This window comes from Mixophyes fleayi, chromosome 1 (assembly GCF_038048845.1).
Source record: "Mixophyes fleayi isolate aMixFle1 chromosome 1, aMixFle1.hap1, whole genome shotgun sequence".
In the NCBI taxonomy this organism is placed as follows: domain Eukaryota; kingdom Metazoa; phylum Chordata; class Amphibia; order Anura; family Limnodynastidae; genus Mixophyes; species Mixophyes fleayi.
Genome location: NC_134402.1, coordinates 111685339 through 111707954, shown reverse-complemented (window position 1 = coordinate 111707954; position 22616 = coordinate 111685339). Strand labels below are relative to the sequence as shown.

The 22616-nt window shown below is 42.8% G+C and overlaps 1 long non-coding RNA gene across 1 annotated transcript in view; it reads right to left on the bottom strand.

The window, feature by feature from the left end:
- Positions 1–9405, bottom strand: part of LOC142105536 (uncharacterized) — a 118135-nt gene extending 108730 nt beyond the window's left edge. Inside the window, exon 1 of the long non-coding RNA XR_012679707.1 lies at positions 9268–9405. This is a non-coding gene — a long non-coding RNA (uncharacterized LOC142105536). The remainder of the gene's footprint in view (positions 1–9267) is intronic.
- Between the last annotated feature and the right edge of the window lie 13211 nt (positions 9406–22616).

Here is a 22616-nt window from a genome sequence, read left to right as displayed (position 1 = left end):
GAAGAATGAACAGACAATAGCCCGCCCCCAAGTGTTGATGAAAAGAACTGATGACATTATTAGAAGTGTGCATATTAACGCAAGTTGAAGGAGATTGTATATGACATTATTGATAGACATAGGATGATGCAATTGATGAACATGAAGTGTTTAAATGTATTCTGAGCTTAAAGACATGCGTTGGACAGATGAACCTGTTAAACTTGAAGAACTGTAGTAGAGTATTCTGTGTAGCTGATACATGTCCTGCTGTACCTTGTACCTTTCCAAATAATGTATTAAGTGTTTTATTGCACCCTTGAAGGGCATACAAAAGGTTATCTCCAAGCTCCAGAAATGTACGGTCTATAGTAAAAGAAGAAATCGTTTAGAGGATTAAGACTCTCACTTATGATAACTTGTTTAGATCTACAAACAGCGTGGTCATACACCAAGGGGGATTTGTATTACATAACAATGAAACGTGGTACTGAGATCCTGCATATAACATCTTTAAGGTGATAGTTTATTGTACTATCAAAGGGTGGACTGTCGAAGTCGTATAATTGGATGAACGAAAGTATATTGGTTTAATATTGTTTTGCCATGTAATTGCGATCCGTACACCACGTAATACGTGGCGTGGTGCGATCGCACGGTAAAATACGCACGCACACACTCGCATTACAACATTTAGTTATCTATATAATTCGTATTCATATTGATACCGTTACACTGTAATTTATGAGCAGATAATATTTGGTTTATTAGTAGTATATATATATATACACATATATATGTCACGGGCACTAGGAGTTGCTTACCCGAGTTTCACCAGATGGAACTCTGCTAGAGAGGCGGGGTTATGGCACGCACCTCAAAGCAGGCAGGTGAATGATTGGAGCCACACAACAGCAGGAAAGTAGAGATAGTCTGAGGAAGTCAGCGACTTGCAGCTATGGTTAGAGGAAAGTCAGCGACTTGGAGCAGTAAACTGGAGGCTGAAGATAATGTAGACACGAGGAGTGGACGTGGATAGGTGATGGTAGGGAGGAAGAGTCAGTGGTGTGCGTACAGCAAGTTGTACCACTGCAGTGATGGGAAGAATAGTACTGGTGCAGGTAGGAAGCAGGGTAGTTGGTGGTCTGCGTTCAGCAAGTTGTACCACCGCTATGGTGAGGAGTTTGGTCCAGGTGTAGGTAGGTAATAGGAGAGTCAGTGGTCTGCGTATAGCAAGTTGTACCACCGCTGTGATAGGAGGACTTGTCCAGGTGCGGGTAGGTAGCAGGGAAGTCAGTGGTCTGCGTGCAGCAAGTTGTACCACTGCTGTGAGAAGGAATGAGGACTTGTCCAGGTGCAGGAGAGTGAAGTTGAAAGGCAAACTGTGGCTGTATGGAAACAGCGCGAGTAGAGCAATGTCTTGTGAGGCAGAGATGGAAGGCACAATGAATAGTCTGTATGGAGTAGATGCCTTGCAGGGAGGAGAAGCTGGTCACAGCAGATATGCACAATAACGCTAAGTAGTAGCGTGAGGAGATATCGTAGCGTGAGTGAAAGCTTGTCCTAAATGAAGCAATGCAGTAACACAGTCTATATGGGTACTTGTACCCTGTGCAGCAAACAACAATGGATACAACTGGTATGCGAGCAATAGGCAATAGTCAATAGTCAGTAGAGCATACCCAGTTGTGTAGATCCGAAATCAGCTGAGAAGTGAAGCATTGTAGCGGTATGGGAACCGCCGCTGAGTTGAGCAGGGAGCAGCGTGGAAGCTGAAGCACGAGTAGAGCTTGAAGCAGTTTGGAAACTGCACACAGGAGTAGAGCTGGAAGCAGTTTGGAAACTGCACACAGGAGTAGAGCTGGAAGCAGTTTGGAAACTGCACACAGGAGTAGAGCTGGAAGAAGTTTGGAAACTGCACACAGGAGTAGAGCTGGAAGCAGTTTGGAAACTGCACACAGGAGTAGAGCTGGAAGCAGCTTGGAAACTGCACACATGAGTAGAGCTGGAAGCAGTTTGGAAACTGCACACAGGAGTAGAGCTGGAAGCAGTTTGGAAACTGAACACAGGAGTAGAGCTGGAAGCAGTTTGGAAACTGCACACATGAGTAGAGCTGGAAGCAGTTTGGAAACTGCACACACCTATAGAAGTTCACTGGGAGTGAGACTTCAAGATCAGGCCACTACCTAAGGCTGCAGGTGCCTTAAGTAGGGAGGGGTGATTGATACATCAATTACATTAGTGGTCAGGTGTAGTTGTTAAAGGGACCTGCGCATGCCCAGTGCGACAGGATGGTGGACGGCCGAGGTTCCACACAGATGTGAGCGGGAAAGATGGAGAACCACGTACCAGAGTGGAGGCACTCACACTCCGGTGAGTGACAGTACCCCCCCTTTTAAAGGTGGGCACAGAACACTTGGAACCGTGTTCGCCTGGAAATTTTTGGTAGAATTTTTTAAGCAGGGCTGGAGCGTTGAGGTCCTCAGCGCGAATCCAGGAGCGTTCTTCTGGACCGAAGCCCTTCCAATGAACGAGGAATCGGAGAGTTCCTCGCGAAATTTTAGCATCCAGGATCTGAGAGATCTCGAACTCCTCTTCTTGATGAATCTGTACTGGTTTAGGTACAGAAGGAGGAGCAGAAAAACAATTGATAACAAGAGGTTTGAGCAGAGAGACATGGAAGGCATTGGAGATCCGGAGGTTCTTTGGTAATAGTAGCTTGAAGCATACTGGATTTATGACTTGAGTGATCTTGTATGGTCCGATGAAGCGTGGCGCAAACTTCATGGACGGAACCTTCAAGCGGATGTTTTTTGTAGAAAGCCATACACGGTCTCCAAGCTTGAGTGGTGGAATGGCTCGCCTCTTTTTATCTGCGAAGAATTTGTATCTGGCTGATGCTTTCCTCAGGGATGATCTCACCTGAGTCCAGATGGTTTTAAAGTTTTGACAAAGTCTGTCCACCGCAGGGACTTGGGTGGGAGGGACGGCAGGAAACTCTGGGAGAGACGGATGGTGACCGTAAACCATGAAAAAAGGAGTTTTTGTTGAAGACTCATGGTACATGTTATTGTGGGCAAACTCAGCCCACGAGAGTAAATCTACCCAATTATCTTGATTGGCTGAGGAAAAGATTCTTATGAAGGTCTCGAGATCTTGATTGACCCTTTCGGTCTGGCCGTTTGATTGGGGATGGTAAGACGATGATAGAGACAGTCGGATACCCAAGTTCTTACAAAGGGCTCGCCAGAATCTGGAGACGAACTGCACTCCTCTATCGGACACAATCTCGGACGGACAGCCGTGAATTCGAAAAATCTCTTTAATAAAATGGTCAGCCAAGGTAGAAGAAGATGTTAATCCGGTGAGAGGGACGAAGTGAACCATCTTGGTGAATCTATCCACCACTACCCAGATGGTATTACATCTCTTGCTAAGAGGAAGTTCGGTGACAAAGTCCATACTTATGTGGGTCCAAGGTTTGGTAGGGATAGGTAGTGGTTGGAGCAATCCCGCTGGTGTTCTGTGGGAAGACTTAAATTGAGAGCAGATCTCACAAGCGGCCACAAATTGTCTGACATCCTTTCTGATAGAAGGCCACCAATAACTCCGGGAAAGGATCTCAAAAGTCTTTCGTTCACCAGAATGTCCAGAGAAGCGTGAAGAATGGAACCATGACAATATTCTCTTGCGTAGAGATGGCGGAACAAGAGTTCTCCCAAACTGTAACACATTGGTGGACGAAGTGGCCAAAGTCAAACATTTGGGATCCAGTATAGGATGATCGGAAGAATCCAGGATGTCAGAAGGAGGGGCAAATGCCCGGGATAAGGCATCTGCTTTCCTGTTCTTTGCAGCAGGTTTGAACGTTATAATGAGTTCAAAGCGAGAAAAGAAAAGTGACCACCTCGCCTGTCGAGGGTTTAGTAGACATTGGGCTGTTTGTAAATAGAGGAGATTTTTGTGGTCGGTGAAGATGGTTACAGGATAATGAGCCCCCTCCAGTAGATATCTCCACTCCTCCAATGCGACTTTTATTGCCAACAGTTCTTTGTCACCGATGGTGTAGTTCTTTTCCGCGGGTAGAAGACCCCGGGAGTAGAAGGCACAAGGATGGAATTTCTGTTGCTCAGATCTTTGGGAGAGAATAGCTCCTAGTCCGACATTGGAGGCGTCCACCTCGAGAAAGAAAGGAAGGTTTACGTCAGGCTGCCGAAGAACAGGGGCGGTAGAAAATGCTTCTTTAAGGCTTTGGAAAGCGTGAAGGGCCTCGGAGGACCAGTGTTTAGTATTGGCGCCCTTCTTGGTCAGGGCCACAATAGGAGAAGCAATAGATGAGAAGTTCAGGATAAAATGTCTGTAATAATTTGCAAACCCTAGGAAGCGTTGTATAGCCCTGAGGGTAGTTGGCTGGGGCCAAAGTAGAACGGCATTAACTTTGTCTGGGTCCATCTCCAGACCTACTCCGGACACGATGTATCCCAAGAATGGAATTTGGGATAATTCAAAGGAGCATTTTTCTAATTTGCAGAATAGGAGGTTCTTCCGCAATCTGGAGAGAACTTCTGCCACATGTTGATGGTGGGAGACAAGATCTTGAGAGAAAATTAAAATGTCGTCCAGATAGACTACAACGCACACGTATAATAGGTCCCGGAAGATCTTGTTCACGAATCCTTGGAAGACAGCTGGGGCATTACACAGTCCAAAGGGCATAACTAGGTATTCATAATGCCCATCCCTGGTGTTGAATGCTGTCTTCCATTCGTCGCCTGACTTGATCCGGATTAGGTTGTAAGCGCCACGGAGATCAAGTTTGGTAAAAATCCGAGCACCTTTTATACGATCAAAGAGTTCGGTGATAAGAGGAATCGGGTACCGATTTTTTACGGTTATGGCATTGAGCCCCCGATAATCAATGCAGGGTCCCACAAAAAAGAAGCCCGCTCCAGCGGGAGAGCTGGAAGGTCGAATGAATCTGCGATGAAGGTTGTCCTTGATATACTCTGACATAGCCTGTGTCTCTGGTAGTGAGAGAGGGTATTCACGGCCCCTAGGAGGGTTTTTGCCAGGTAGTAAATCTATGGGACAATCCCATGCCCGATGAGGTAGCAGGCGTTCAGATTGCGCCTTATCGAACACATCAGCGAACGGGGCACACTGTGGAGGAAGGCCCGGAGGACCAGGTGTTATAGATGATCTGTTGATTTTGAGTGGTACCACTCGGGTTAGGCATCTATGATGACAATCCGGGCCCCAGGATGTGACTTGGGGAGTACTCCAATCAACTTGTGGTGAATGAAGCTGAAGCCATGGAAGGCCAAGAACGATGGGACTAGTAGTAGCAGGAAGGACCAGCAAAGAGATTTTCTCTCGGTGTAAGGCTCCAATTTGAAGGGTCAAAGGAGTCGTACAGTGGGTGATAAGTCCATTAATGATACGAGAGCCGTCTATAGCGGTGACCGCTATGGCGGTTTTTAACGGGGCCACTGGTAGGGACCACTGGTTAACAAGAGCACTGGAGATAAAGTTGCCGGCAGCGCCTGAATCCAGAAGTGCTTGAGAGATAAAAGATTTGGTGGCTGAGAAGATGGTAACATCAAATGCACACAATTTGGAATCCATAGAAGATGGAGAGCAGTCCAGGGACCCTAACCTTACCTCTCCAGAACTGGTTAGGGCCTGGCATTTCCCGACTTCTTAGGACATGAGTTCAGGCTGTGAGTAGGGTCAGCACAATAGATGCAGAGTCTATTTTGTATTCGTTGATCCCTCTCTCTAGATGTTAACTTAGAACGTCCTACCTCCATGGGTTCCACTGGAGGGGGAAGATGACGAACTTGAGGTGATGGGCGAGTGAACCCCTTAGAGGTGCTTGTTCTTTCAGACTCCCTCTCACGGAATCTCATGTCTACCCTATGACATAGGGAAATTAGATCGTCCAAGGAGGAGGGTAACTCTTGTGTGGTCATTGCGTCTTTGATCTTATCCGTCAGACCCTGCCAGAAGGCAGCTATCAGGGCCTCGGTGTTCCACTGTAGTTCAGAGGCAAGTATCCGAAACTGAATGACGTACTGGGCCACAGAGTGTGATGCTTGGCGTAGTCGGAGAATGCTGGAAGCCGCAGAGACAACGCGGCCAGGTTCATCGAAAATTTTGCGGAACATGGAAATGAAGAGTGCACTATCCTCCAATAGGGGGTCATTTCTCTCCCACAGAGGGGAGGCCCACGCAAGAGCCTGTCCGGAAAACAGAGAAATGAGGTAGGCAATCTTGGCACGGTGAGTGGCAAAATGGTGAGGTTGAAGCTCGAAATGGAGAGAGCACTGATTCAAAAAACCTCTACACGTCTTGGGATCTCCATCATATTTTGAGGGAGTAGGCAGGTGTAGCGTGGAAGCAGTAGACACCTGGGATGGCACTGGGGAAGGAAAAGGCGCTTGAGGTTCAACAGTCGCTGAAACAGTTTGTAGAGGAACTCCTCGGGTGGCCAGAGTCTGGAAACACTGGAACAGATGTTGCTGCCGAACATCCTGTTGTTCTACTCGAGTGATCAGATGCTGCAGCATCTCCTTAGCTGTTGGTTCCAATCCTTGGTCTGTCAGGGCCTGATCTTACTGTCACGGGCACTAGGAGTTGCTTACCCGAGTTTCACCAGATGGAACTCTGCTAGAGAGGCGGGGTTATGGCACGCACCTCAAAGCAGGCAGGTGAATGATTGGAGCCACACAACAGCAGGAAAGTAGAGATAGTCTGAGGAAGTCAGCGACTTGCAGCTATGGTTAGAGGAAAGTCAGCGACTTGGAGCAGTAAACTGGAGGCTGAAGATAATGTAGACACGAGGAGTGGACGTGGATAGGTGATGGTAGGTAGAGGAGGAGTCAGTGGTCTGCGTACAGCAAGTTGTACCACTGCAGTGATGGGAAGAATAGTACTGGTGCAGGTAGGAAGCAGGGTAGTCGGTGGTCTGCGTTCAGCAAGTTGTATCACCGCTATGGTGAGGAGTCTGGTCCAGGTGTAGGTAGGTAACAGGAGAGTCAGTGGTCTGCGTATAGCAAGTTGTACCACCGCTGTGATAGGAGGACTTGTCCAGGTGCGGGTAGGTAGCAGGGAAGTCAGTGGTCTGCGTGCAGCAAGTTGTACCACTGCTGTGAGAAGGAATGAGGACTTGTCCAGGTGCAGGAGAGTGAAGTTGAAAGGCAAACTGTGGCTGTATGGAAACAGCGCGAGTAGAGCAATGTCTTGTGAGGCAGAGATGGAAGGCACAATGAATAGTCTGTATGGAGTAGATGCCTTGCAGGGAGGAGAAGCTGGTCACAGCAGATATGCACAATAACACTAAGTAGTAGCGTGAGGAGATATCGTAGCTTGAGTGAAAGCTTGTCCTAAATGAAGCAATGCAGTAACACAGTCTATATGGGTACTTGTACCCTGTGCAGCAAACAACAATGGATACAATTGGTATGCGAGCAATAGGCAATAGTCAATAGTCAGTAGAGCATACCCAGTTGTGTAGATCCGGAATCAGCTGAGAAGTGAAGCGTTGTAGCGGTATGGGAACCGCCGCTGAGTTGAGCAGGGAGCAGCGTGGAAGCTGAAGCACGAGTAGAGCTTGAAGCAGTTTGGAAACTGCACACACAAGTAGAGCTGGAAGCAGTTTGGAAACTGCACACAGGAGTAGAGCTGGAAGCAGTTTGGAAACTGCACACAGGAGTAGAGCTGGAAGCAGTTTGGAAACTGCACACAGGAGTAGAGCTGGAAGCAGTTTGGAAACTGCACACAGGAGTAGAGCTGGAAGCAGCTTGGAAACTGCACACAGGAGTAGAGCTGGAAGCAGTTTGGAAACTGAACACAGGAGTAGAGCTGGAAGCAGTTTGGAAACTGCACACAGGAGTAGAGCTGGAAGCAGTTTGGAAACTGCACACACCTATAGAAGTTCACTGGGAGTGAGACTTCAAGATCCGGCCACTACCTAAGGCTGCAGGTGCCTTAAGTAGGGAGGGGTGATTGATCCATCAATCACATTAGTGGTCAGGTGTAGTTGTTAAAGGGACCTGCGCATGCCCAGTGCGACGGGATGGCGGACAGCCGCGGTTCCACACAGGTGTGAGCGGGAAAGATGGAGAACCACGTACCAGAGTGGAGGCACTCACACTCCGGTGAGTGACAATATATATATAATGATTATACGTATGCTTCAGTGATATATATGGTTCAGGTTGTGGGAAAGGTGGCATGTCTGGTATCATACTGAAACCCTATTCATCAGCAGCTGTCCGGTGCAGTTGGCGAAGAAATCGCACATTGCATACTTTAGTTATTGATATTAGGGAATAATCCTTTGTATGATGCTGGCTATGAAAGGAGCAGACCCCCTGGAAAGACGACCCCCACCTTTGGATTCCTTAGATTGAATCAACCTATGATCTGTTTACCCTGGACCCACCCAACGTCTGGACCTATAGAAACAATCTACGTCATCATATTGTTCACTGTGTAACTGTACTGTATATAATCATAGCTGCACACTCCCTGGCTCTCAGTCAACTCTGACACAGTATTCTAACAGATATACTGTCCACCGGGTCCCGGGGGTGCGCAGCGAGAGCATGCGATAGCATTGGTATGTATTTATCTTTTGGTATTGGCTGTACTGTACTTTATCATAATATAATAATGTATTGAATTGTTGACTATTTACATCTGCTAAAATAAATCACTTCGTGCTTTTGAAACACATACAATTGATTGGGCAATGCTTATTTTAAAACAATAGAATTACTTTAATAATACTTATCCAGAATGACTGCTTGTAGAACAACAGACCTATGTGTATTCAACATGTATTGGTTGAGTCAGATGTAGCACTTCATATTTCTTTTCTGTAAATCATAGCATCCCTGAGGATCTTTATAGCATTTATACATAACTTCCATATAAAAAAATAAAATCTCAGTTGACATCTAAATTTTTAGCTTTTAAAGGAAAAAGTTTAATAATGAACTACAAGGTACTGCAGGTTAGAGCAGTGCATGATTGCCCCTAATGGAGTAAGATAGAATGGGAGGCATAATTCTCCTGTTTTATTACTTCAAAAATATAGGAGTACATACTGATTGGCTTGCATAAGTCATTTGGCATATCTACAAAGTAATTACCTCTCACAGGTAGTTACTTTGTAAGTATATAAGCATTTTAGTCAAACATTTGCACAGATTGAAATATATTTGACTTCATTTGCACTGTGAGTTAAAAAAAAATGGCAAACGTAGAATTAATTGCACTTACCCATAATTCTGCTGATGATGAATTTGATGCATAATTAGTGCATCCTCCAGATTATATTCAAAACATACTCATGCACTTCCCTCAATATTAGTTTTATGTGGTATGTATACTTTTACTCACGGATTCAAGCAGTTTTAGGGTCCTGGAACAAAAGTACATGCCTGATTGGGTTTCTCTTTCTGATTATATACTAGACACAAGTGAATTAACTCTTTTTTTTTCCCAAACAGTTTATAAAATTATTTGTATTAATTATGTATTATTATTATTATTATTTTTATTTTATTTTTTTAAACAAGGACATACTGAAATGTGCCAGGGGTTATTCCATAGTATAACCTGGGCATATTTACAGCTAGTAGTCCAATGTATCTTCAATCACAAATGAATTATTAGAAATAATAATACTTTAGAAGATCATACACTATGTTCAAGTAGATTACTCCAATTGTATAATCTGCAGCTCAAGGTTAAAAACAGTGGTTGCTTACAATGGCTGCAGTAGACTGAGCAATTCATGCTGTACCAGAGACATTTACATTTAGTAGATCTTTGTGAGGTAGGGATGGACATGGTTGCTACACATCAAGTTATAGAACAAGTGACATGATTAGCAATTTGACTCATATTAACTTTTCCAGGTAGTTAGTTAAAACATAAAAGTAGCCACTACAGTCATGGCCAAAAGTTTTGAGAATGACACAAATATTATTTTTCACAAAGTCTGCTGCCTCAGTTTTTATGATGGCAATTTCTATATATACAGCAGAATGTCATGAAGAGTGATAAGATGAATTGCAATTAATTTCAAAGTCCCTCTTTGCCATGACAATGAATTTTTTCCCAAAAACAACATTTCCACTGCATTTCAGCCCTGCCACAAAAGGACCAGCTGATATCAGGTCAGTGATTCTCTCATTAACACAGGTGAGAGTGTTGATGAGGGCAAGGCTGGAGATCACTCTGTCATACTGCCTGAGTTAGAATAACAGACTGGAAGCTTTAAAAAGAGGTTGGCGCTTGAAATTATTGTTCTTCCTCTGTTAACCATGGTTATCTGCTAGGAAACACCTGCAGTCATCATTGCTTTGCACAAAAAGGGCTTCACAGGCAAGGATATTGCTGCTAGTAGGATTACAGCTAAATCAACCATTTATCAGATCATCAAGAACTTTAAGGAGAGAGGTTCAATAGTTGTGAAGAAGGCTTCAGGGTGCCCAAGAACATCCAGCAAGCTCCAAGACCGTCTCCTAAAGTTGATTCAGCTGCAGGATCAGGGCACCACCAGTGCAGAGCTTGCTCAGGAATGGCAGCAGGCAGGTGTGAGTGCATATGCACGCACAGTGAGGTGAAGACTTTTAGATGATGGCTTGGTGTCAAGACGACCAGCAAAGAAGCCACTTCTCTTTCAGGAAAAACATCATGGACAGACTGATATTCTGCAAAAGGTACAAGGATTGCACTGCTGAGAACTGGGGTAAAGTAATTTTCTCTGATGAATCCCCTTTCAGATTGTTTGGGGCATCTGGAAAAACGCTTGTCAGGAGAAGGAAAGGTGAGCGCTACCATCAGTCCTGTGTCATGCCAACAGTAAAGCATACTGAGACCATTCATGTGTGGGGTTGCTTCTCAGCCAAAGGAGTGGGTTCACTCATAATTTTGCCTAATAACACAGCCATCAATAAAGAATGGTACCAAAACATCCTCCAAGAGTAACTTCTCCCAACCAGCCAAGAACAGTTTGGTGACAAACAATGCCTTTTGATGCGCTGTGTGCTCTGACACCTTTCTATCATAGTCAGCATTAACTATTTCAGCAATTGTACTACAGTAATTCTTCAGTGGAATTAGACTATACAAGTTAGCCTTCGCTCAGTGTGCACATCAATAAGCCTTGGGTGCCCATGACCCTGTCGCCAATTCAGCGCTGCATACCAGGAACACCCCACAAATCCTGTTGTTTTGGAGATACTCTGACCCAGTCGTCTAGTCATCACAATTTGGCCCTTGTCAAAGTTGCTCAGATTCTTATGCTTGCCCAATTTTCCTGCTTCCAACACATCAGAATTGACTTTTCACTTGATTCCTAATATATCCAATCCATTGACAGCTGCCATTGTAATGAGATAATCAATGTTATTTACTTCACTTGTCAGTGGTTCTACTGCTGTAGCTGATTAGTGTATGACTGCCCTAACAAACATACTAGCAATATTGGGACCTCTCCTCTAGGAAAATAAAGGTGTGTTTCTTATACTACTGATAGAAAATCAAGACATATTAATAGGATTGTGCATAAGCATTGGATATTGCTAATAGAAGATATGACATATGGTCATTTTGTTTCAAATTCACTTTTATTTTCCTACTAGAAATGTCCCAATATTGCTAGTATGCTTATAAGCTGATTTAATAATCAGGTGTTCAAACTAGGTTGACGTTGAGACAATGCAGGCCCAAGAAATAAATAATTGCTTAATCTAAGTCATAGCATAAAACCAGCTGAATCTCTAAAACTATCCTGAGTTTTATCAGAGCTTTACTTTTGCCTTCAAAACTCTAAAAATATAAAATACCCCAATAAAGTGTAATTTGTATCAGTGGAAATATAAAGTCAACCTCACACTAGGGAGTTAACCAGGACAGAGGGTTTACATGGCAAGGACTTGGTAAGGAGCAGCAGTTTCAAACTGGGTGGAGACTTCTTGGTTGGGCTTACCTTAGCAGGAGGGACTTAGGGCTGACAAGAGTATAGGCCTAGTGATGTCACTCAGTCACAGGACAGACAGCCAAGCAGGCACTTCCTAAGCAGTCAGTAATATATTTTCCATTGGTTTACTAAGCCCCACCCTGTCCTATCTCTGGGTTTTAGTCCTGCTAACTGTTTCAGCTATGGTGGCACCTGAAGTTCAGAGGTCTAGAAGACGTTTTCCACTAACAAAGTACAATACAAGAGATATGCTTAAAACTATGGCTCACAGTCTTTCACCAGATTGGCAGCTTGTTTAGTCCTAAGGTAACAGAGGAAGGGTTAATCTGTTTTGTATCCTGATGAACATTGATTCTATGCAGGTGCTGGGTGAATAACTGTGGTTATAACAACCGGTAAGTGCAATTTTTCTTTGTCAGATTGTTGAGTACCCTAGACCAGTTTTCAGCTATCTTGTGACTTGTATTTTGTATGCGAATCTGGCTCTGCATTGACTACTGCTACTAGCTGTCTGCCACTCTGTCTCTGCATCACTTTAAACATTGTTTCTCTTTTGTACCTGTAGTTTGTTTGCACCTGGAAATCTTGTTTCTGCATACCAGTGTGCTAGGGTTATACTACTGAAATGTTTGTCTGGGACTGAGGATATCACTAACAGAATAGAACTGTTTATCTTTGGGAGTATTGCTACCAGCTTGCTTATTGCTTGGATACTTGTTGCTAAAACCATAATATCAGTGCTGTGCTCTTCGGTGCCTCTTCTGACTTGTACAAACACTTCTGGATTATGGCTGATCGTTGTACTCACTTTGCTATTGAAGCATCTGCTGAACCTGCATTGTATACGCTGCACTGTACTGCACCACCTTACCCTTTTATCTTCAATCTGTCTAAGCTTAAATCATGACCTGAAATGGTGGCAATGAAAGCAGATGCAGTTATAGCTACCAGTTAATACCAAACAAAACTTTGGGTGGCCAGCCGGCCCAGGGCCCTGACGCTAGCTTAATGCCGTCAGAAATACTCCACCCCTTCTGGCCTAAAAAGGCACACTTCCATAAATGATATCCAAGGCACTTTAACAAGTGACGAGAGTGAACGGGGAAGATTGCAACACAACATTTGCGCCAATGTATTAAACCATTGGTTGCAAAGCTTTCCCACCAACGCTGGTGTCACCTAAAGGACAGAAAGCCCGCCACCATAGGACCCTAGAATGCTTCCAACAACCCAAAAATCTGCTTGATAAATAAACTCAAGCCTATGTACATTAGGTGTACCACCATTGGGTCTATAAAGTATCCTGATGTTTGGGATACCGACACCCAATACTCCCACAAAAGAAACACAAAGCCTTAAATCAACGACCTATTAAAATCTACACTTACCTTGTCACCGACCGAGGAAATGAGCGAAACAACGGGTATGCGACTGGTGCAAAATGTGAAGGTGCTGGAGTCGGACGCTTCAGTGTGCCGTCACTGACGTTTCACGCAGCCGCAGCCTAACCCTAAACTTTAATATTAACATACCTGTTTAAATGTAGATTTTGCTGTCTTCAGTGATGTCACAATGAAGCGCCAGCAACCAGCAAGTTCGGATTTTGCAGCAGCCGCATTCCAGTTGTTCCGGTAATGTCCTCTGTCGGTGAGAAGGTAAGTGTAGATTTTAAGAGGTCATTGGTTTTGGATTTGTTTTGTGGGTGTATTCGGTGTCGGTATCCCAAGCATTGGGATACCGATTACCACTGCTATAAAGATGCAGGTACCAGCATATGATGTCAGGGTATTGTATCGACCATCCACTCGATGCCTTTGGGAAGGTATTAACTAAGCAGTTAACTTACTGCCTCATGCTATCCATATCCAGTCACCCAAGATCACCTCTCCAATTAAGTCTGGGAATGATATCTGATCAGCAGCCTATCATAATGGGCCATCTAAGCGCTAAGGCATGCATCATCTATAATCTGCCAAATCAGGTCAATTGTCTTCCCCTTTACCCAAACCATTACCCCTTAACTGTAATATGCGGATGTCAGGAGCCTGATGTCAAGTTATCTGACTAAATACCACTTCCGAAAAGCTATGCCGACAACTCCTCATCTTACCAAACCACTGGATGATCACCGGGCCATTACAGGTGAACGCATCTGGATCAGAAGGGAGTCTAGCAGCCGAGTTGATAAGGGGAATGATCTGGAATTCAGAACAACGTCCCAAGGGTCACACATACATATGTAAATTAAATGTGTAGTCATAATATCCAGGATAAATATTTCACCATTCAGAAATAACTAAAGACATAAGATGTAGCCCTGTAAGCAAGTGGAAAGTACCTGCCTCAAAATGCTGGGCTCCGGGAAGGAGGAGTAAAGAGGAGACAGAGGCAACTCATATGAAGATAAAAACAGTAAAAAACCTCAAAGGTGCTCATGCTATGAGGTCCTTCATCTGAGATAAATTTAAGGAAATCCCTTCATGCCTCCCTTCCAAAAGTGACAAGTGGACGAGTCCTGGATTGCCAATGGGAATGGAGGAACAGAATTTGATGGATCCAATATATCTCTTGAAGTCGGAGGATTTCCGGCCTCCCAGCCTCTTGGTGTCCCCTGCGGAGGACCCTGCTACTGCTGCATAGCTGGCCGTACCAGTCCTAAATTAATTAATTTCAAAATCAGCCTGGTTCAAACCACCTTATAAATTGTATCATGAATATAAAATTACTTTAGTATCTGGTGAATGGAGCACTGTCAAGATGAAGCATCTACACCTGGCCCAAAGTGGTCTAACCCACAAATAAGTCTTGGCCAATGCCACCGGCCACTGCTGAATCGGTGTGTGCCTCCAACGTGACTCATCACCCCACTGCCAAATTGACATTTTAGATTTATGTAGCATGCACAGCCGGATGCATCTTGCAGAATAACCTTAAATTTATTAAGTAGAAAAACATTGGTATAAAAAATTAGAGTAGATGGAGGATCAACCCAATAACTTTGCCACAGCCATCCGTCTCTTATCCAACACCCATCCCAAAACAATTTTCCCACCACTATACACAACTTAACCGCTGCCGCCAATTATTATATTAGGTCAATAGGACCCTAAAACTCTATTACACAAATATATACGCTGGATACACTCACCACTCTGGTAGCGAAATGTTTAACACTTCAAATCTTAGAATTCAAATGGTTAACATTTAACACTCAATCATTCAAATGGTTAACACAGCCAAGCAATACTTTTCATCTTAAAAAGCACATAGATTTGTTAAAGCAACAAGGGCAAACGTATTACGGTTTAGATCTTATATATGAAAATCATTGGTCTGTTTGTCTGTCTGGTTATGCATTCAGACACCCCTGCACCGATTGGGATGAAATCAATGTGAGGTGGTCCAGTTGGATCCTGCCCAGGTTTTTGAGGGGTAGGGTCCTAGTCGGACCTCCTGTTTGTGTATGCTGGGCAGAACTTTGACACAAGGAAGCCTGTTCTGAGCCTTCCACTAGATGGATTTGGACGAAAAATTCACAGACTGGTAACATTGGAACACAGAAGACTTAACAGGGGGTTGAGGTCCTGGTTGGATCTCCCGTTGGTGTATGCTGGGCAGATGCCCGACTGCCCCCCAGTCCTGCCAGCCCATGACTCTAATCCCTCTCTATATGTTGACCAGTTTGTTCAGCTTTGATTGCCCCACCCACATCAGTTATCTATTATCATCTGTAACTCCTCCCATCTCCCTCCTGGCTAAAATCTCCTATATCAAAAACTTGCATGCTGTCTGTGATTACCTTTCACATACACATACTTGTGATGACTGCTCTATGTAATTAACACACTGTCTTTCATAACCATGAGCTAAGCCTCTCACTTTGCTACATATTACATGCCTGTTCAATAAGGCATATGCCAAATGAACGAAATGTGCGTTTTTTAAAATCGCACATAAATCGGGCATACGCACGTTCACATGTCCGCATTCTACTACAAGGGGATCTGAAGAAACGTCTCTTTTGGAATATGGGTGTTGGTATGCTCTGCATATACAGCACTTGCCATATTCAGACAGATACAACACGCTGCAGGATATGAATACATATGTGCAATATAAAGTCCCAGCAATACGCACGGAAAACAAAAGTATTCAATTATTTTCACCTGTTAATAATAATAGTCATTAATTAAAAAAAACATTTCATTTTTTTTATTATATACATTTATCAGGATGTTATTAATGCCCCTTGTACATAAAATGCATTTTTACATTTACTCTTGATTGCAAACACATGTTCTAGCATTCATACGCGACAGTCATCACTATCACTCGGCACTTACACCTGCCTTGTAGTTGGTGCAAGTGATACAACTGAAAAACATGTATCCTACAGATGCCCAAAGTAGAACTGGATGCTGCTACGTGCGCTTGACGTCCTTATTGCACATTGACTATGTGCATACACCCCTACTCTCCCCATTACACCCTTCAAATCATAGGCAGTCAGAAGGTTTTTTTATGTGCGAACATGTATTGCGTTCTTTGGGGTATGTTTCGGTTATGTGCATGCGCAGAGTGAAAGAAATGAAAAATACACCATGTAAATGGACTTGCGTTGCTTAATGAATCAGGCCCTATATATTTTAAACATATATAAATACATTTTTACAGGCTCGTTGTGTGGTTTCGCCCAGTTTTGCCTCACTGTGTCTCTCCTTGGACCTGAATCCTGGTAATCTCTACCAGTCTTGGCGCCTAGTGTCACCTACCATAGTGTTTAATTGTAAAAATTATATCAGCATCGTTTGTGCTTTACAGCTTTAAGTAGGTTTTTGGCTGTTTGCAAAACCCTTACAGCCTCAAGGACCTTTAGTTGCCGTTCATTAATCTGCTATTACATATGTGCTAACATTGTGTTTCCTATTTGCGTTTTAAGTATGATCAATTACTGTACAGTAATAAAACTGCTACGGGTGTCTATGTCTTTTTATTTGAGGTTCACTTAACCCTAGACAAGGAAGTTCGTTATTTTTTTGTCTTGTACTACTCTCTTGGAAAAAGTTAATATACTCTACTTTCAGCATACAGCTACAATCTATTCCTTGTGCATTGCATAGGGTCTGGGCCAGTGTGACCATTAATGAGAGTTGTACCTTGCACCCACTAATAATTTTAAATGTCACTGATTGATTCAGTTTCTGTATATTTAAACCAGTAGAGCCAAAAAAAGAGAGCTGGTGTCCATCCTCACCATTTGACAAACAATATTTAGGTACCATACATGTAATGTATACTTTAGCCCCTGTAACCCTACCAGAAAAGTCTACAAACTAGTGTCCAAACACCAAATGAAGTATAGAAGGGCTCTGCATTGCCAAAGTGGCCAGAGGCCAAAGGGTCCATTTTCTTTGAATGTGCTTCACATGTGAGGCTCTCAAGGGCCTGAGCATCCATGACCACTATGGTTAATATTGTGCCCATTCACATTATTATGCAAACACACATTGATTTTCAGATGAATTTTTGATATCAACAAGCACACATAGAGAGTATAGGGACCATGTAAAGCATATGCAAAAATATGTAGTGTGGACAGTGGACTTCATACCTCTCTTTGAACACTTTTATGCCCAATAAATCCATATTTTAGAATCAAATGAAACATTCTGAACTCCATCATGCATTTGAGAAATAATTAATTCCACTTACAGAGTGATCAGTTTAATACTTGAAATTATCCACATTGTTGAAGCCATATCTTTGAGAAGTGAACTGCTTGTCTGGGGGTTTGATGTACAAATCTGGCCCTTATCCCAGGATTTCCCCTCTAGAGGGAACAGTTGGTCTTGAAGCAAAGCGCTTCAGCCCAGCTGCTGCACTGTGATTTAAGATTATTCAGTTCTGAGTAAGGTCGGAGTGAACACTCCCTACAGAGACCAAGAAGTTATTGGCAAAGGTGTAAGAATCTGAACCTTTCTGTATATCATGCAAGGCAAAAAAAAGATCAACTAGATGCACGGATTTAATATTTAGGAACAATAACACAACTTCTATCTGAGGCAGCTGCTTTCAACACATAATTACGAATAGTGTAAATAATGTTTTTAAATACATGTAATTCTACTGAATCTCCTGTACTTCATCAGACATGGCTCACAACCAATGATGACCCTTAAAATAAGAGATAGAGATGGGAGGCTCATTCCGAAAATGCAAAACTGTACAAATATAGTTTTTGTGGACATTACGCACCTCTATTTGTAAATGGAATCAGACCAGGAAAAAGACACGTCTGAAAAAGCCGTATTATATGCGTAAGAAAAGCTGAATTATTTGCAGGTATCAGGGGCAGGTACAAATAACGGACAATGACAATGATGGTCTTTGGCACTATCAAATCGCTTTTGTTTGACTGTTTGTGATTGCACCGATGATGCTATTTGGTGATTTCTTCAGCGCTCTGGGATGTGTTGTACTTTTTGGTGGTTAGGCAAAACTTTTTTTTGCTTTTGGGTATTTAAGCAAATAAAAAAATTCATACATGAGTCGGGTGTTCCTACTGTATTAGAGAGGGGTATTTTTGTTTTATTGATAGCGAATGTGTTTTTTGCACATAAAGCAAATGGATAAAATCATCGGAGCATGTGGGATGTAAGTGTCTGTGATGTGTGCCTGGTGTAAACCAGGCGAAAATGCAACTGGTGCCAACCTGGCTGGATTTGAAGATGCCTATGGCTCATCATATGGGTGTAAATATGCTATTTTATGGGTGGATTTTTTTTTAGAATAAGTTACTCCACATTTTGCAACCAACTTACAATCAGGCCCTGTGTGCATTGCTTAGAATAGGATGCATATGTGCAAACATAGGTGCATGCTGTGAGATTTCATTTTATGGGATTCGATATTTAAATGAGATTCAAAGGAAAGATAGGGAAGATTTATGGAGGCATTCCCTGGTTTTCAGGGCATCTAAAATAATGTATTGCACACCAGTATATTTTGTTGTTTGAAACATTACAGTTTTATTTATGATATTATTAGATTTAGGGGAAAGACTATTTGTTTGTCATGCCAGAAGTAACATAACAGGTAACTTGCAGCTGTATTCCAAAGCTAGCATGATTTCCAGACATCCCTTCTACGTTTAGAGTAGTTTACTTGGATATTTTTCCCAGGGAGCATAGCCTGGAAGTCTCCCTATCACTACTCATGTTCTTGTGAGGCTACTTCTATGGTTCTTTACAAGGCTGAACAAAACAAACTGCCCTAATAGAGCTAACTGCTAGTAGATGTTCTGAATCAGCAGATGCCAGTGTCATGCTCTACAAAAGTAGTATGTGGGGCATTGATTCACAGGGCTGCTATGTAAATTAATTATTTTCAGACAGGTTTATATCAAGACAACGTGACTCCCAGTGCTCACCTCTCCGGGGAGACTGGGTCCCAGGAATGTAAAGACAAGTAAAGAGAAGATTCTGGCTAGGGACAGTACAATGCTCCTTGGGAGCTGGAAACTACAAAACAGCATGATTGAAGAGCTGAAATACCAGAAGTCACATCAAAGTTTGTCATTTGGTGAAAGGAGGAAGATACAGCCATTATTGAGCCTGCAGCACTTCCATATTAGGTTAACTAGTGCATCTAAGTCCTCAGAGCAAGTCAGTGACCACTGAAGCAGCTGTCAGAAAGGGCAACACCATTACAGAGAGTATTCATTTCATTAATGTTTCATCAGACATGGCTCACAACTAATGGCGTGTTACAGTCATCCTTGTGATGCTGCCAGCATGAGTGTAACACGCTGCACCCAATGGGATATCTGACAGAATCAGAGAGTAATCAGAGAGTCAGAGCGAGAGAAGAAGCAGCCAGAAGCCCAGATAACATCCAGCTCCAATCCAAAGATTCAGAGGGAGTCCAGGTCCTATGCAGAGGATCCAGATCCAGCCCAGAGGGAGTTCAGAACCATAGCAGATGTTTTCAGAAGTCCTGATTTGTTCCAGCTTCCTGCATTTGCTACTACTTCTACCTTGTAGCCTAGAGAGGAGAGCCAGTTGGGGGATCCATCTAGGCCTTTGAACTCTATTTCAAGTGTGCACTAGGTATCCAGAACTGGTCAATGTCCACGGCAAGTGTAAATTGCTAAATACTGCACTGCACCATACCCCAAGACCAGGACTTGATTAAGGGTTCTGGCCGCTCTAAGCTAATGCGCTCATAGCGCCCCCTCACCTTCCACACCACGCTAATAAGCGGTAAGTAAAAACTAACTCGTCCTTAATTTGAAATCTGTCTTACTTCACCCTTCTCCCCATTAATGTCTACGTTAGCCTGTTTTTGAAACTTGGCTCCAATTGGCTTTTTAAAAGGTTCACAGCAATCCTTGTCACTCATTTTATTTTAATTAAAATCAGAACTGTATAGTAGAACAAAGGCATTAATGAGCGCTACTAAGGGTGAAGATGTGAAGGGAGAGGGGACTGAAATCGGCACCTGCGCCTTTAACCATGGGAATAGATCAAGATTAAAACCTTACTACATTCATACATACATACATACATACATTCATGCTTTCTTTTTTTTAGCGAACAACTATTCTCTTATATTTTAAAATTAATTTCCATTTATTTCTCTCCCTGCCCACAATTTTGCACCCAAAAAAATGTTGCACCCTAGGCTGCAGTCTAGTCAGCCTATTGGATAATCAGGCCCTGCTGAGCATGAGCATCAGTACAGCAACCTGAGCTAGAGCTCTGATCTTGGCCTTCCTAACATTGCAGACTGCTCCTCCCCACATGTTATACAGACATTTTGTGTTAATTTTTATTCATGAGACTACTGCTCCCATCATCTTTATACTGAAAGTTATTATCATTGTTCGGACTCCCATCATCATCATTGTCTTCTTCAAGAGAAAGAGTCATGTTCTTTAATTACTCTAATTATAAAGTGGACTCAGCGTCACTCATTGTCATTGTATTACCATTATTGCAGTGGTATCCAGTACTTCATGCTGCTACCTCTTTTTATTAGAACTCAGAGCACTGGTTCATAACCATATCCCATGATGCAGAAGTTTTCCCTGTTCATATACACTTCCTTTCAAGGATATGAGTGTGCCTGTAGGTCTAATCATGAATACTGCACACAGGGCCCAATTATCCAATAGGCTGATTAGGCTGCAATGCTTTTTTTTTGGGGGGGGGGGGCAAAATTGTGATATGGAGAGGTGCATACTGAAATTCATTTTAAAATATGAGAGAAAGAATACATGAAAGAAAAATGTACTAGTGTATTGACGTATTCCCATGGTAAAGCTGAAGCTAATGAGCCTGAGTCAGTAAGAAGAATAAAGCATAAAAAAGGAATAAGTTTGGACCTGGGCAAAACCATGTTGCATTAGAGGGAGGGTAAATGTGGGCACAGATTTATAGTTGGGGTAGAGCATGTCCTAGATCAGCTTTAAATTTCAGTGTAAAAATAAAGCTATCATGAGTTTGAAAAAAACAGTATTTTCCTTAAGTGCAAAATAATAAAATAAGTTGCACCCCTTGCATTCTAACATGGTTTGTTCAGGAGCAAATTTACTCCTTTTTTGCTTTACTTTCCTTAATGACTCCTATGTGTCATTAAGAAAAGGCCCTATGTGTCACTCCCCAGGTGGGCGACTGAAGATAAGCGACTAAGAGAGACAAAGATGGTGTCAGGCACAAGTGCGTCAGCCCCCCATCCACCTTCACCTCCATCCTCAGTAGCGCTCTTTCACGCGTTTGTTCACCTACACAGTTATGTTTTTAATGAAAATGAAATGAGTGGCAAAGATTGCTGTGATCCGTTTCGAAAAGCCAAGTGGAGCTATGTTTTGCGAAAACAGGCAAACGTAAACATTTGGAGGGAGTGAAGGGGAGTAAAGGAAGCCGAATTCTAAATTAAGGACTAGTGTATTTTTACCTTTACCCTGGAATGCAAGTGGCGATAGGAACGTATTAGCCTAAGGTGTCTTGAACCCTTAATCAGGCCCTGACTGCACACAATTAGTTGGTTACATGCTAAGAGTGAGACATTTAACTTGGTCCAGCTACCAGTCACATAGTAATGTATAAACCTGGTTTATCTAAACTACCTGGTTTATATAAACAATCATTGTTACATATATATCTATCTTATCTAATGCCATTGCCATCAATGTTCATGCTGATTCCACTGCTATGTTATTATTGAATGCCATGCTATTGTGGTAATGCTAATCTCCTGCACAGAATTTGTATTATTGTCTTTTTAGATACAACTTCATGCTTACAGTTGTTTAAGTCACTTTATCTTTGCTGAGGACAGATATATCTTTATTTATTTATTTCGGCCAATTTAAAGCCATTTAATAAACATTACAAGTCAGGCAGGGATTTTCCAGATCGACACCTTGCCAGGTGCTACAATCCCAAAGAGAGAACACGACTAGGGTAGGGTACTGAGAAGAGGTGGGATTTACCTAATTGTGAAATTATTTCAACAATTCGTCCCACCGTCCCCTTCCAGGTATGTTAAGGTACTCAGTGGACCAGGAGCCGCAACAAGAAAAGAAAGCTAATCATTTATTAACACTTCAACTAGCATACATTACACTGAGTAGGTG